The sequence below is a fragment of the Typopeltis vanoorti genome, chromosome 17 (assembly GCF_054136105.1).
Source record: "Typopeltis vanoorti isolate ZY-2024b chromosome 17, IOZ_Tvanoo_1.0, whole genome shotgun sequence".
In the NCBI taxonomy this organism is placed as follows: Eukaryota; Metazoa; Arthropoda; class Arachnida; order Uropygi; family Thelyphonidae; genus Typopeltis; species Typopeltis vanoorti.
In genome coordinates, this window is record NC_143565.1 from 107,583,764 (window position 1) to 107,601,684 (window position 17,921).

The 17,921-nt window shown below is 36.8% G+C and overlaps 1 protein-coding gene across 4 annotated transcripts in view; it reads left to right on the top strand.

Annotated features, from left to right (window-relative positions):
• LOC150097752 (RNA-binding protein 4-like) overlaps positions 1 to 1,171 on the top strand; it is a 294,888-nt gene extending 293,717 nt beyond the window's left edge. For all 4 annotated transcript variants that reach the window (XR_016549641.1, XR_016549642.1, XM_090406763.1 and 1 more), the window contains one exon: positions 526 to 1,171. The gene's annotated coding sequence lies outside the window, so the exon portion shown is untranslated. The remainder of the gene's footprint in view (positions 1 to 525) is intronic.
• Positions 1,172 to 17,921: the final 16,750 nt, after the last annotated feature.

Consider the following 17,921-nt stretch of genomic DNA (forward strand, 5'->3'; position numbering starts at 1 on the left):
ATTTACTACCATTTTGTGTTCAGCAAATGAAGTACTTCACACTCAGTGTGTAAAATGTCTAAATAATAGCTAAACATTAACTACATCTTTCTGGGATTTTTTTTTTTAGATAGAGAGAGATGAACAAATGATTGTGGAAATTATTGGAATGTATAACGAGAATTATGAAATGCCTTTCAGAAAGGAATGTAATGTTAATAATGCCGGCCTGATTGGCCAAGTGGTTAGCTTATCGGCTCTCCAGCTAAAAGAAAGGTCGCTGGTTCGTATCCTGCTGTGGCATGGATGTTTGTGACTGTCTGTGAAAATAGCGGTGATCAGCGGTAGATGCTGCTGGCATAGATGATGAAGGCAGTTGTGGTTAGTGGAGTTTTGGAGACAGAGTTGTAGAGCAGGTGTCCTCCCTCGATGAGTCTTTGGACTCCCTGGAGGTGTTATGCAATAATAATAATAATAATCTGTAATACATTAAAACTGATAAAAAAAAATTAATCAATTTTAATCAGTGGTCTTTTTTTTTTCTAGTTCCTTTTTGAAGTGGAATCAAAGGACCAACTTTGAAAAATATGGTGGTAGCTGAGGAGTCAACTTCGCATCAAATTCATTAATTGAACCATCATCCCATTTTTTTTAAATTGTTTGATGCAAACCTTAAATTAGAATACTTCTGTTCTTTAAGCACATTTTTCATAATAGACATCTTACACCATCACTGACTTCTGTTTATAAACATTCTGTTACTCAAAAGAACATTTTATTGTTTACAACCATTTTGGACAAATGAGCAAAATGGTAGTAACTGTTGAATTCAAAAAATGGTAATTCAGTTTAAAAAAACTTATTCCACATACTAATTACCAAGTGCCATTGGGAATCATTGTGCTGTTTGTAACTGCAATGGTTTTAAATTTTACACCTAGTTGCTTATCTTTTTTTTAAATAGATATGGATATAAAGATGATTGTTATGTACTTTTGAGAATTATGATTTCTAAAAAAATTATTGTTAATGATTCACTTTTGACTTGGAAGTTAAACTGCATCATATTTGCTTCATGATTAAGAAAAAAAGAAAAGAAAAAGGTTATTTGCTATTTCTTACTAGCAAGTAAATAGCTATTTAACCTTTGCTTCTTCATTATCTCATTATATAATAAAATGATTGTATCTGATGTTCTGAATGTCAATTTTATTGTAAGTATTCAAATTTAACATATATTTCCTAAGAGTATTTCTCGTGTTTCTTTTTTGGATCATTATCATTTCCTTAGAAGTTATATAGGATATCATTAGTCAGACAATTAACCATTTAAGCAACAGGGGCTTTTTTATTCATGTTAGTTATCCACTTAATTTATAGAGCATACATATCAATTGTATATTCACTTGGCAATTTTTTGCACTCATTGAATTTTGTGTTGGAGGAAGTGTATCTTTGTAACATAAGGCTACAGCTGTAGCCTTATCTTACAAAGTTGTCAAATATATCAGGCATTCTAAATACATTGAAAAATTTAATTAAATATTGATTTTTTTTTAATTGATAGGGCAGTTATTTTGAAATGAAAGTGGTGATGCAGATGTGAAGGCATTCTTTCATAAGTGTTGTCATTTTAAGTCCTGTATTTACTTAATTGTGAAGTATTGATCACATCATTTAGTAATGTCGTCATCCTGTTTTCAATCAACTTAGAGAGAAGAGAAAAAAAAGATTTCACATGGGAATGTGAAAATTGCATTTCCATGTGAATGTAATTTTCACATGGGAATGTAAAATTTTGTCAATGATGATTTTTCCACATTTATCATGTGGAAAAATCATCATTGACAAAATCCTAGGAAGAAAAAATTGGAAAAAGCCACTTATACTTTTTAAAAGACTATTTTGTGTGTAACTGTTTTCTAAACATCTATCCACTCATATTTTTAAGAATTTCTGTAATTATTTTGAAGAAGTTATGATTGAGAAACAGCTAAAAACAAGGATAGTGAAAGTGGAAAGGTTGTAGTCATGAAAACGTTTCACGGAATTTTTCAGAATTCTTAGAAATGTAATGAAATTCACAGCAGTGGTTTTTGATTATATATTGAGCTTCTGGCCAGTGCAGAAAGTTGTTAATGAATTAATTTTCCTGTTGTTTTGGAAAAGATAGTTCTGCCATGTATCATTAATTGCATCTCTAAATGTGTGAAATGCCAATGGGTAGAAATTAATTAGAAATAATGCTTAGTTAGAAATTGACAACTCAGGTCTGGTGACAACTGCCTTGCTGATGAAATAACCCTTCATAATCCAATGTGATGACATGCAACTAGCAAACACCAGTGAAAATCCTATATCTATTCAAAGACCTAGGAGAGTGTTGAGGCTTAAGTGCTGGAAACATTTTTTTCACTCCATTAAACTTTTATTCTAAGCCTAGGAGTGTCTACTTAAACAGCAGTAATCTTCAACCCAGGCAGATAAAATTCAAAGTAAGGGGTCTGTTTCTTCCATTGAAAATTCAGAGCATTGCTTATTTTGAATTGCTGGCCATTCTAATAATCTGAAATAGTCTAGGCAGCAGTTACAACATTTTGGTTCTACCAGAACAAAACTATTCTTTGATCAGTCACAAGGATGTTTTCTTACCAGTATGAAAACACTGCTGGTACTGCTCAGATCACTGTGTAATCTGATCAGTACCAAAATCAGAGTTCAGTTCAATAAAACTTATGTATGCTATATTAATCGGGTTACTTCCTGTTGACAATGTTGCACTACATCAATGAAAACAAGAACCATACCTTTGCTTGAAAGCTAATGGAACTTGACCATTGAACTGACTCCCTTTATTAAAAGTGAAAGAACAGAGATGACAGATATAAAAAGAATTATAACTGGTCTTTGGATGTACTTTTATTGCAAAAAAAAAAAAGTTTTGTTTGCAAAAACTATACCATCAAGAAGAAAATCCAAGTTTTTAATGAATTAAAGTTTCCATAGTCTCAATCTTGGCCAACCAGGTGGTATGTCAGTATGAGGCATGTTTTTCTTTTCTTTTTTTTTCTTTTTTTAAAATTATTATTATAAAGGTCTTCATTTTCTAGATAAAGTAACAATTACTTCATCTGGAATCTGTAAACTTACCAAGGGTCCTTATTCTCTGAACTAGATTTCTTTAAATTTTGTTTTTGGTGCTGTGCTAAAGATTAGGTCATATTAGACCTTATCTGTAGCATTTCCAAAAATCTTCATCCCCTGCCAATCTTAATGCTTGATAAAATAAGAGTGTCTGACCATTTGCAAATGTTACACAATGCATTGGAATTAATAATTTTCCTTCACATCATTTGTATTGACTTCCAGCTGATGATAATACTTATAATTAAAACCAGAAGTAATAGCTATCTGAATCTTAATGTAAATATTATTCCTGCTTTTTGTAATGTTTCACAATGTAAATATAATTTTTAATGACATTGTACTAGATTGTCTGTAGCTCAGATGGCATTGACAGTACCCTTTAATTGGAATGAGCTGGATTTGAATCTCAACTAGGATGTAGAAGCTTTTTAACTGAAGATGAGTTAGCCAGTCCCACATAGAGGCAGGGTTTTCTTTCACCTGAACACTCAGGTTCTTCATACTGTTAAAAAAAAAAAAAAAAAAAAAAAAAAAAAACAGAATATACCTGGTCAGAGATAACACATGCTATAGATAGAATTATTTGCCTTATCATACATTAATTAGGTTAATACAAATATTACTTGTCTGTAGCAGGTTACTGGGTGTAACATGAAGTGGTGTGTTTGTTACTATTTTATAGTAATGTTACTTCAGTATTACTGTTTTATGAAAGAAGGTAAAAAAAAAAAAATCATATTTATATCTAACAAAACCAAATGGTTGAATTATTGCTAAGATACTGAAATTTTTGATAAGGACAACACTACTTACAAAGTCCAGGCAGGGTACAATACATAAAGCTTGTCCCACACACATACACACACACACACCTCAAATTACAAAGGTTGCTCAAACTGCCATTTTGAACAATTCTTTAATTGTCCTCACCATGCTTAAAATGTGGATTATTTTGTTTTATATACTTATTTACACACACAGTGACACAGGGCTCAATTCAAAACTTTGGCTAATCTGTCCTATAGATGCTAGACTACAGGAACATGAGACTATAACTACTTGGATATTTGTAAAAGGGAACATAACTTTGCAGATTGTAGCCTTTTTAGAAATGTTTGGACTGTCTTGAATGCTATTTGAATGTTATAATTCTGGTCTTGATTACCAGTGTATGGGATAGAAATCTAATCCCTGTACTGGCTGAGTGGTTAACTTATCTGCTTTCCAGCCAAAGGCTGCAGATTCGAATCTCACTGTGGGTATGGATGTTTTTGTGATTGTCTGAAAATACTAGTGGTGGTGGGCAGGAGATGGCTTTCGTGTAGATGATGGTAGTTGTAATTCGTTAGTTGATGGATTTGAATGGTGGAGACAGTTGTAGAGTAGGGCCCTCTCTCAATGAGTCTTTGGACTCCCTGGAGGTGTTATGTAATAATAATCCTGATTTTGCAAGGAGGATTATTAGAAAATATTTGAGTGTTTTTTTTAGTTTTCATTATGAACAAAAATGTTTGCCTCCACTCTTAAAAATAATTTTCTGCTTTAAGATGGGGATTATATCCAGTTTTTGGGAAGGATAATGAAAGGAAAAAATCAATTTAGCATTCAGTATGGGTAAGCTTGCAGAAAATCCTCTGACATGCTGTGTTGTGTGTGACCAAAAGAAGTTTCTGCCTTTTTCTTCAAAAGTTCAGTTGAAAGAATTCTTTCTGTTCAAATATACACACTACATCTCTCATTCTGATGTGAAATGTATGTATTAGTTTTGAATAAATTTAAGACACGAAACTGTTGTAAAGTGAATGTTGTGCTTCCAAACTGACATAGCTCTACCATGTAGTAGGTTTTGGTGTAATTATAGTTGGTGCCAGACAGTGCACTTCAGTTTTCCAGGGAGAGAGATCATGGGTAAAGAAGGATATGGACTTTGCATTGGTAATCCAAAATTATCAGCAGTTTTGAATTTATTATGACATACTGACCACTGAATTAGAAACTTTTATGCAGATATACATAAACGTAATTTATGCAGCGTATATGCAAACTACTTTGTCACGGGTTCTAGGCAACTTTAAGAATGCCACTGGTCAGTAAATAAACGTCAAGTGTTGATCATAATGGGGTGTGGGGGGATATTTTGTAGTTAGATAAAGGACGTTGTTGGTGCCTGTCTGGCTGGAGCAATGGTTTAAAAAACAGCTGAATAGTTTCTCAAAAGGTGAGATCCTGGGTGTTTAGTCGGTGGAAAATAATCCCTGTTGCATGTCAAAGGAACAAGATTGCCATCACCTGAGAAGGCTGGTACAGACAACTTCCTGTGTAGCATTTAATTAAGGCTGTTCCAAACCCATATCTCAACGAACTATGGCCAGGGAATTGAAGAGGATAAGTATTTGCAGTCGCTGAAGTAGGTCCAACATGGTATTAGGTTTCTAATACAGTGGCTGGTATGTGTTTATAGGGATTGGATATAGATATATTAAAATATTAATGGATCTTCCTACTTGATTCATAAAATTTCAGAAATTTTTTTGTAATATACACTAGCAATTTATAGCTGATATCAGATGAATGCCAATGTCCACCTTTTGGTTTTGATCACCTGCACACTTTGAGGATGCTTTCCATCAATGTCTGGCAGACATCAGGGGTGGAATTTGTCTCCATTCTTCCAAAGCAGCACTGGGTTCAGCGATAGATCGACAATGTGCTGCTCTGGACTTCAGTTGCCGCTCCAAATCATCACACAAGGTGGATGGGTTTGAGGTCATAATTGTGCAGGACATGGCAGTCGTTTAACAGCCATCTCTTCATTCCATACCAGTTGCAGCTTTGTGGCATGGGGCATTGATATTCTGATTATCCAGAATATCAAGGTACTGAGCTGCTTTCATGGAGCCATGAACAATGACAAGTAGTCCCACTCTCCAAACCAGCTATATGCACCCAACCATTACTCCTCCACCACCAAACTTTACTGTGGGTATGGTACAACACATTGTTAACAAGTATTCATCAGGCTGCCTCCACATCCTGCCATTAGACTGGAAACCAGTGAACCTTGATCCATTGCTCCAGAGTACTGTTTTCCAGTGGTCAATTGTCCAGTTCACATTTGACAGCCACCGAAAGTGACAGGGTGATGTCAGAACGTCTCTATTTATTGATCACATCGCCAAACGTTGAGCGGCAATGGATGTATGGATATGCCCACGATGACACCTCTCGAAGTCACTGAGTTCACATCGTGTTACCATACCACCCGCATTCAACTGTCACGAAATACTGTCTACACTGGTTTTTAAGTTAACAATCCTGTAATGTTCCTTTTTTTTTAGTTTTGTAAGTTTTCTTGAAGTTCTGTAATGTTCCAGAACTTCAAAACAACGAGGGTGTCTTAACAATTATTGACAGTGTATACTAAATAAAATATTAGATAAAAATCGTTTAAAAATTAGAGCAAAGGCAGTTGAGTAAGAATACAGGATTTCACTCGTTTTAATATAAAATAAAATACTTTTATGCATACAGGATGTTTCAAAAGGGTGTACTTTGCAGAACAGAATAACTGGAGATGCACAAAGTCTGAGTGTCATCATGTGAAACATCAATTTTTTGGTCACATAACTTGCCAAATGATCAATAGATGTCACACCATATGAAAATGGTTACTTTCAATGGTGCAGAGCAAGTACATGTTTTGGTTTGAGAAAACGAACTCTGCAACACATGTTCAGAGGAATTTCTGCACTTAATACGACAAAAAACCTAGCAGGTGAACAATCTATACATGGCAAGGATTTTGTGGAAACAGGCTGTTCTGTGCGTCATCCAAGGTCAACGGGAAGGCCGATGCTGTTGTGGAAGAAGTTCGGGAAAGTTTCCAGAGAAGCCCTGGATAGTGAACCAGATGGATGCTTCCCAAATAAGCTGGAGCAGACTATTAAAGTTATATAGTACCTGAGGCAAATAAGGCCCACCTTATTTAAAATTTGAATAAGTTAAACAATTGTTTAGATTAATTGAAACAACAGTGTTCATATTAAAGTTTATATTATCACTAATTAAAAAAAAAAAAAACAAGAACAATTCTTGCAGTAATTTATATTTTAACCAAATCTAAAAAACACCTTGAGTGGGCCTTTTTAAACCATAGTAGTATAATAAAGCCCTTGAACAAAATTAAATATTTAAAGAATATAATTATTTTTAATCATAATTATTAGCTTAAGAACAGTCATAAGGGCATACAAATACACCACATTCTTTGGTGAGACCAACACACTCTTCATTGTACCATTTAAGACCGTGTGCATCCATGGCAATACCACCCCTCTTTTGACACTCTTTGTTCCTTTATTATATTATTTTTATTTTTTTTGGTTCTTCCTGTTTTTTAGTGGCAGCCTTCTCTTTTTTTTTATTATTATTATTTCGGGCAACTCCAGGAGTCCTTAGACTCATCGAGGGAGGCCCTAAACATGTCCACACAACTATGCGATTAAATTCTCACAGTATCCATCATACCTTGCCTTGAACTCGTTCACTGTCATAGCACCCACAACAGACTCTGGCAGCTTATTCCACTCATTTACCACTCTAAAAGTAAAGAACCCAGCTCTAACATCCCTGCTAACCACACTCTTGCCCAGCTTCCATAGGTGTCCCCTAGTTCTCCCACCACCAGTCCTGATCTCAAAAATATCCTCTGAATTAATCCTATAGAATCCCTTTAGCAATTTGAATGTCTCAATCATATCTCCCCTCCTCCGCCTATCAACTAGTTTCTGCAACCCACAAATCTTCAACCTGTTCTCATATGGTTCATTCCATAGACCTGTTATCATCTTAGTCACTTGCCTCTGGATCCTATCCACTCCCCATCAAGAAGGAACCGAGGTGACCAAATCTGGGCACTAGTCGAGATGAGGTCTTATCAAGGCTTGGTACAGAGGTACAATAACTTGCTTGTCTCTGCTCGTCAAGGTATTTTCCAACAACCAAGTGAGTTGATGAGCTGATTTAGCTACTTTTGCAATGTGCGCCCTAAGCTTCATCTCCCTATCCACCAACACTCCCAAGTCCCTGGCCTCATTAATCTCTTGGAGTACAGTTCCACCAATGTGGTATACTGCTGCTAATCGTTTCACCCCAAAATGCATAACCTTACTTTTTGTCACATTAAATTGACATCCATTCTCCTTAGCCCAGAACTCCAATCTATCTAAGTCATCCTGCAAGACTTTGACATCTGCATTCACTATTGCCCTACCCAACTTTGCATCATCAGCGAACAAAGGAATTGTTCCACTTAGATCCTTCCCTATATCGTTAATGAACAGATTAAACAGCAGTGGTCCAAGAAAAGAACCCTGCGGCACACCACTAGTCACAGGCCGTCTTTTGGACTCTACTCCTGAATAAACTACTCTGATATCTCTCCATCAACCAACCACCTATCCATCTCATAAACCCTATATCCATTCCCATATGTTGTAGTTTACGGATTAGTATTCCATGTGGTATCCTGTCAAGCACCTTTGCCAGGTCCAGCAGTATCACTAAACCCATTTCCCTTATCCAGTTCAGCCGTCACCTTGTTATAAAACTTGAGCAAGTTACTGAAGCATGATCTACCCTTCACAAAGCCATGCTGTCCCCTGTACAGTATCTCGTTTTCATCAATCCATTCCTGTATTTTTCCCTTGACTACTTTCTCCAAGACCTTGACAACGATTCCTGATATGCTGATCGGTCGGTAATTTGCAACCGTAGTCTTGGATCCTCCTTTATGCAGTGAAACTAGTTTCCCCTCTTTCCACACCTTCGGGACTAAACCAGACCTGAGACTCAGATTAAACATGGTCAAGGGCACTGATAATTCTTTAGCCGCTTCATGTAAGAGCCGTGCCGGTATACCATCCAATCCCACAGATGTGTTCACATTAAGGTTCTGTAATAGACTAGTCACCTCCACTTCATTCATCACTATTCCCGTATAAACTAATGGTTCCTTCATTTTTTCAATGTCACCACCTGGATGATATGCTTTTGCAAAGTGCGCGCTCAATAACTCCACTATATCGACTGATTCAGTGACCTCCTTACCATCGTCATTCCTTAAAATCATTTTGCCGTGTACAGTTTTTTCTTGCTTGCAGCATATTGAAAGAACTGTTTGGGATTCTCTTTTTCTTGCAAAGCTAGTTTCCTTTCATAATCCGCTTTTGCTTTTTTTACCACGCTCGTTACCTTTCTGGCCTGCACTTTATACCGTTCATGTGCCTGCAGGTCACCCCTTTCTTTAAATTCCCTCCACAGTTGTTTCTTTTTTTGCAGCTCAAGCTTAATGGTGTTATTCATCCATTTAACCCCTACTTGTTTTACTATTCGGACCCTAGGTATACAATCAGCCATAACCTCCTGTAAATGCTCCCTGACCACTTCCCATGCTCTATCGACGTCCAGCCCTTGCAGTTGTACATGCCATGGCACTGATCCAAGCAATCTCCTAAGCTTGTCATACTTGCCAGCACGGTAATTCCACATATACCCTGTCTTAATCGAAAATTCCACACCTTTAGCCACCTCCCAGGTCAAGACCTTATGATCACTCGCACCAATAGGTGGTAACATGGTCATATTCATTATCAAATTCTCAGATGCTATTACCAGGTCAAGCACTCTCACACCCCTGGTATTTTCAATTACATGCTGTCTCAGATAGTTATCCCTTAATAATTGAATAAAATCCATTTCCTTCCTCACATGTGTCCTCTCCACCTTCCAATCAATGTTACCATAGTTGAAATCCCCATAATAATTACCCTCCTTCCACTCATTTCATCAATTTCCCTATGCATACTATCTCCACCATCTATTCCATCACCTGGTCTATAGCAGCACCCAACTGTATATTTTATTCTGCCAGTCTCAATCTCACACCAAATAGCCTCAAATGAGCTCCTTTCACTATCCTGCGATACAACTTCAATTCTCCTTGGCTGCAGTTCATCAGCTATCATCAATAATACCCCTCCCCCATTTTATTCTCTCTGTCCCTCCTAAACACACTATAACCTACACATTCTATCCCACTAACTATATCATCTTCCGTCAGCCATGTTTCACTAATGCCAATAACCTGTGGCCAGGAAGAGCCAATCAAGGCCAAAAATTCTTCCTTCTTGTTCCTAATACTCCTGGCATTAGTGTGCATGAAATGCAGTGATCCCTTAGTCCCACCCCTATATTGATACGTTATTCTAAATGACCCATTCCCATTTTTTGTCCTTAGTGCTGGCTCGGGTACATTATATACATTCTTACACTCATCTGTCTGATGTCTGCATATCCATTCCCCCCCCCCCTCCTTGGTAGTTCTAGTTTCCCTGGTTTTGCACAACATCCATTTTCACTTCATTCAGCAACACTCTTTCCAGTCTCCGCACACCAAGTCCATTCAAATACAGGCCATCCATTTGTATAAGTCCTTTCGCCCTTCAAACTCATTCCACACATCCACGAATTCCACACCGCACCGTCTGCATAACCTACGCATAATGTCATTTGCGATTATGGCCCTCCTTCTAAACTCCTCTCTGTCATACCGCGGCAACAGACTAACCATTCTAAATCTGTCACTCTTTTCTTTCGCTACCTTTAACAATACTTTCAAGTCCTCTCTCATAAAAAATTTATCACCTTTCAATTGATTCGTACCCGCCACAATTATTAATTCTTTCACTCTCTGTTTTTGCACTCTAATACTCTCACTTACATCCTTAAATTTCGCCCCCGGTAAGTACGATTTAGTTACACTGCCATCTATCACCCCTCTTAATAATGAGTCACCATACAACACTTTCCTTTATTTCAGAAACTCTCATTCTAACACTGTTTTTTTACGTTAGCCGAATCACTCTGGAAAGAGTTTTGCAGGTGCTCCAATTGCCGCTGCGCATTTTGTATCACTGCGCGCAACCTAGCGATCTCACTTCCTACAAATAATTCCTCATTTTTATCATTTAAACCATTTTCTCTCTCTGTATGTTGCTTTCACTCTTTCTTAGATCACCGCTCTCATTGCCATCTTGTACATCGCAATTCTCTATCAAGCCACTATTTTCACTCACATTCTGACAATTCTGGCTTTCTTCAACCATAACTATCTCACAACCTGACACATACTTCAACTCCTCACTTTGCTTACACTTTCTGCACATTCTCCCAGCACTATCACTTTCAATCCAAATTCCAGCCTCATTCGGGAATGCATACATCCCACACACATCACATTGGACAAACTCTCTCACATTATAGTTTTTGAACAATGGCGTCGTATTTTTGGACGCCATTATCTTACGTCGCATTGGCGCCATATTCAAATCTATGAAACGTAACGTTATATACTAAATTAAATAACGGAATTCACACCAAAATCCCACAGACACAACAAGCTACCAAAATTAGGCAATATTACGTTATGATTTTAACCTATATTCTAATTTTTACTCAAAATTGTACTTAGCTTTCGGGAGCTCTCTGAAAACACAACCAACTCTTACTAGCCTTTTCTTTGAAAGTCACTCTCTGGCCCTTATAATTTAAACGCTTTTCTTCGTGGTGTTGCCTTTACAACTGCATAATTTGGCGTTGGCATTAACTCCTGAAACGATGACTTCAAAGAGTTCTTTGTTTTTAGATTTGCCAATGGAATCTCCTCATCGGAGTTATCTGAAGCACAAGATGGAAGATTAGGACATGTTCTTACAGCTCAAGCAGGATTCAAAAATTGAGCTTTACGTTTAGAAATTGTTGGGTTTCTCTTTAAAAATAACTTCAACCAATCTTTTCCTCAGAGGCCACTTTCTTTATTGAACTTATTCCTAATTTCATTTTGTTCAAAATATAAAAGTTGCCTGCGTGTAGATTTTAAAGTTAAAGGGACGCCAATTGAAGCAAACTACTATTATTTCTTTTTTTGTTTGCACAGTATTTCTTCCTAATCTTTTCGTCATCTTCTCTGTCTTTAAATGGTTCCTCAATGTTCTAGGTAATCAATAGCGTTTTGATGCACATTGTGATAGTTGTCCTCTGCACAGCTTTCATAGCTGCTTTTAGTCTTTCATCAGTCTAAATACCCCGTTTCTTCTTAACTTCTGACATTTTCAGAGGCCTTTAGCAATAAAATAGCTATTATGAGCAATCACCAAAAAATAAAATTAGAGCAGTTTTTATAAGGCTCGTCAACAAATTTACTGGGCCTTATTAGCCGCCGCGAACTAGATTAGATAACATCTATTTTCACGTAAAATATGCATTCAAATCAAAACATTTTTTATCATAAAACAATGTTGAAAGAACTATTTAAATATAAAAACAATGCGAAAAGAATATTTTTAATTAAAACTTATGAATTATTGCGGCGTAATATTAAATGGGACCCACTTCCCACAATGGTCTAGGTCAAACTGAAAATACAGTCGCTAGATAATATGCCTCCACTGATTTGCCATGTATTGCATCCTCTGTGTGTGTGTGTGTGTAAGAAACTAAACTGGCGCAACTTACCCTAAATATGATTTATATATATATATATATATATATATATATATATATATATATATATATATATATATATACGGGCCTTATTTACCTCAGGTACCTTAATTTGCTATTCATAGTTTCCAAGGAAATTGCTTAATGTTATGAAACACAAAATGCTTAATTACCCTCGTACAACATTTGAAGAAAGAATGAGGATACGCCAGGATAGAATAAAATGAGCACTTTTTGGACACGATCGTTTTCAGTGACTTGCCCACTTTTCACGTAAGTGGGCAAGTAAACACTTGTAACTGCAGAATTTGGGGAAGCGAAAAATGAACACTCCATTGCAAGAAGAATGTGTACCCTAATTTTTTTCGGAGGCTACTGTTACACGATGTGCATCTGGATATGATACTTGGGTGGCTGAAATACCACAATTAGACGACGATGGACTTTTCTAGCAAGACGTAGCCCCCCATTACCTCACTAAGATTGTACCTCGACACCCGTTTTCCAGTCAGATTGGTGCAAGGGGGCTCCACAGCGTTCCCCCGACCTTACACTGTTATATATTTTTTCTTGTGGTGCTTTTGCGAATGTTCGAGTTTGTATCGCCGTTACCAGTAAATTTGGATGATCTGTGTTTCAGAATGACTGCCGCCAGTGCTGAAGTTACAGCAGATATGCCGCGTGTGGCAGGAAATTGTATACACACCGGACCTCTGCAGAATTACTGAAGGCAGTCACTAAACTTTCTGTCTGTGTTGAAGCTTCAAGTGTTACACTACATTTGCACGGTAATAAAAATTATTCAACTATTGCTGTTTACTTTCTATTGTCATTCAAAGTTGTATATCCCCTTTCGAAACACCCTGTATGTTATTGTAAACACAGTCTTCATGAAGTTAACGATACCACAAACGTACAACGAAGACTTTGGGGGACTTGGAACAGTTATTTTTGAAAAATGAACATTTAGCATGGATCATATACAGAAGGTGGGCCAACTAACAGCACATACAATCCCTGATGGACAAGAAGGAACTTCATTATGTTCAATGAACTGCGAATCGCACTCCTATGGAACTACATAAGATGAGAAGCCATTCCAGAGCAGTAGTAGAATGCATGGATGAGGACTGCGAAGTTTGTTTTGTGAATTTGGAGTTGAACTGCGGTGTTCAGTACTTGCTACAAGTGCTGCATTTTCAGTGGATTTAAGAGGGCGGAGGAATTATTGCTGACAGTGGGTGAACATTGATCACTGAAGTATTTATATATATATAAGATGCAAGCAACAGAAACAATGCCAATGTTCAGAGTAGGTGGAGAACGTGTGAGAGGGATAGGTCAATCAATGTAATTGGGCTCCTCTGTATTGAGTCGAGTGTTTTAGGGGGCTCCTAGGGATACCACCCCCAGATGTGTGAATAGTAGTATTTAATGATTGGGTCGACTGATGATTTGTATAATATATATATATATATATATATATATATATATATATATATATATATATATATATATATACCACGCTACTGGCCAAGACGTCAAGGTTATCATGGATGCGAAGTGCATATTAAAATTGTAATACCATTGATGTTACATTGAAATATATGATGGATCCGATGCGTATTCAGGGCCGGCGCTACCATTTAGGCAATCGCCTAGGGTACAAGACATGAAGGGACGCAACACTTCAAGCTATGCTTCATCCATACTTTTCTAAAATATCAAAATTAAATAGTGATATATGATTTAGGTATCGATTCTTTTTCCTTATCCCTCACACATCACACTATTTTCCTATTTAACTCTTGGTTCTTTTTTGTTCCTTACCTACATGATTTGAACTTACTATTTAAAATTCAGTTAAGTTAAATATTTTAAAACGTTGAACATTTTAAAATATTAAATTTTGGTATGTTATATTTTAAAATATTAAATTTGTTTGTTATAACTTTTTTTTGTAAATGAATTATAACCGAGAATTTTCAAATTAAAAAAAAAAGAAAAGAAAAAAAGTCCTCTTAATTTACCTATTAATTTAACCTGGAAGACAATTTTATTTTGTTTAATGTCAATTAGAAAATGTGTAGATCAGTGGATGTGGCGTTTGCCAATCACGGCGCTTGGCCGCACGAAGGAAGACTTGGTTTCGAGTCTAGTCGGCGACTAGAGGAAATTTTTCTAAGCCTTTTTTCCACTGGTTCCCGAGTTAGTCGATCTCTGGCACGGGCAAGCAAGTTTTTCCTCCCGAAAACTCGGGTTTCGTCCTGTAAACTCAAGAAAATCGACCGTAGAACCCACATTATTTTTTCAGACATTAAATATATTGTGTTAGGGTTAGGGACCACGAGATGGCGGCACATTTGAGCCGTCTCTCTTCACTGAGCACCGCTTAATTAGTGATAGCCTTGGGCCATCTATCTCTGATTGGGTACCAGTGGAGATTGAACTGCCCACTCAGTCTCCAAAAGTTAGATAGGGCTAAATGGCCTCTCCTACTTCCCGTATACGGGAAGAAAAAGGCGTTAGCTGATTTTTTTTTTTTTTTGATAGAAACATTTTAGTTTATGAAATAAGGGGCGCACTTGTGAACTTTGCTAGGGTGCAAAATAACCTGGCACCGACAGTATGCGTATTTAATCCATAATGGCTGGTAAGGTGGTTAATGGTCTTTGGAGATAAAGGAATGCCTTGAGTGAAAGAAATGCTGATTTTTTTTTTTTTTTTTTTTAATGCTGGGGAAGGAATAGTTCTAATGCGCTTATGCCAAGAGAGGTTTGGTGATAGTTTAATCCCAAGAACAGATCTTGAAAAGAGATTTAGGCATTTTTAAGAGTTAGATGAAGAAAATTATTTATTTTTATTTCATTTTAATTCATTTTATTATATAAATTAATGAATATAATGAGTGAATAATTTCAGGAACAAAACACTGACCCAAATAAGCAGCTGTATCAATTATGTGCAGTTTTATGAAATTACTTAAAAAATTGTATAAAACGATAAACTATAATTTCCTGGACTACAAAAATGAATTTTTAAACAAATGGCACAGATTATAAAGATATACTTATGGTGAAAATTCCAGTTTCGTGTATGCAGTAAATCATGTATATAATTTCTAAAAGTGAATCATAGTTGAGGAATTTTATCAAGTGTACTTGCCATTTTCTTCTGATTGACTACATCCAATTGAATAAAATCAGTGCTTACATCTAGTATATAAAAGACTGCTTTCATGGCCATTCTCATAAGACACTCGTTCTTGCTCAGGTGTGTCAGTCTCTGCTCTCCTGATCTGATAATTCTTGGTGTTTTGCTGCAGTTTGTTCAATAGTTGGGTCCTCCAGTCTAACATTTAACCTTTTTTATCGATGCATAGAACTTTCATAATTTCTGAATCCGCTACAATTGCAAAATGGTTTCAATGTCGCATGTAGCCTCTAAGCCTGAGTGCTTAAAATCATAATGAACGAGGCAGTTCGGTATGGTCTTGCTACTTATTTCTTGCTCATAATCGGTGGCAAATTATACTGCTTGCCAAAAGATTAACCTCTGCACTGATTTCCTTGGCTGTTGAAGATGGTGTGAGTAGGTTTTCTTGCTTCAAGGATATAGTTCAACTAAGTCATAATTTTTTACGATTGCTATGTCCGATAGCTGCACTAAGGATGTAGTCTTAGAGGCAGAAATCCAAGATTGACGTTCTTCAGACAATCTGAGGATACATCAAGTTGTCAAGAAGCAGCAGAACTTTTGACTTCCCTTGTAGTTTCAAGTCCCATCTCGTTAACTACTTCATGCAAATGTAGTTCCAAGTCCCATCTCATTAACTACTCTATACATACATTCTTGTTAGCAGAGTAGAGAATTACTGGCAATTCTAAGCCCATTAAAACATCGAGGCTTAGTAGTTTTCCCAATCACCAACACTTCAGTTTATCAGTTCCTGACGTGTTCATGCAACCCAATGCTTTCTTTGAAGTTGGTCGTATGTGGCTTCTAAGCGCGTAAATCCATAACGAACGAAGCAGTTCTAGATGGGCTCGCTACTTATTTCTTGTTTAAAGTCGGTGACAAACTACTGCTTGTAAAAGATTAACCTCCATTAACATCATTTCCTAATGTGTTCTGCTCTTAGCAGTGTTTCATGTCTGCAGGTCAGGAAGAAGCATCTGGTGTGTGTGATATGTATACTTACGAGTATTTCATCGACGTTGTACGTGTCACCGCCAAATTTCTGAACCAAGATGGTTCAGAAAGTGAAAATCCACTTTGTGGATTTTCGCCATCCAGCGCGCACAGCATCAGCACTGCCCTTGCCATATGTTGTTTTGAATATTAATAATATCATGCCTAGATTTCCATCAAGAAAACCATTTATCTTAAAATTCTTATGACCCTTTTTTTTTTTTTTTTTTTTAAAGCTAACGCTCCGGATTGACTTCAGCATTGGATCACTGAATGAGGGCATTCTCAACCGCAGGATCCTGGCTATTATGCTTCAGTGTATGGAATGTTCCATGTTAAAAAATCAACATCTTACATTGAGTACATTACTGAGTAATCAGTCCACATTGTTGTGTCTTGAATAAGCAAAAATTGAAAATAAAAAAAAAATTAAAGTATTCAGGAACAACTACCTTCAATTGTAGGCAGAGGATGTTGTGTTTTTGGCATGGAAATTGAAATGTACATTATAATTTAAGGCAAACTGAAGAAATGTCTAGTCTAAGAAATGTGTGACTTAACCGGTTTGGTACAGAGGCAAATGAAGGAATTTATTTAAGGTTATTATTTAATTAGAGTATCCCATTCTATGTATTGTGTGAAAGCAAGTTGTGTGACCCTTGGACTTGAGCTTACACTCAAGCTAAAGTTCAAGACTTTAACCGTCCAGTACAACGTATGGCCTGAGGGAAGGAGAATTTATAAGGAAAGCGAAGATAGAACGCATTCTCGGAAGAACGCCACGAGCAAGTGAATGAGTGCCGTGCGGTGATCAACATAATTAAGCGCGAGAATCTCCGAGAAAGAGAGGGAAAATATAAGGATACAGCTCCCCCCCCCCCCCACACACACACGGGGCTTTTTTGGTTCCTGCGCTCTTGGACGTTGGCTCTCCACCTCCGCCAACGGGATGATTCCGGGTTGGACGTAGAAGTCATGAAAGGCTTATTGAGGTTCGCGAGGTAGAGTTAGCTATCTCTTCATAACAGAATAGCTGAGCTATA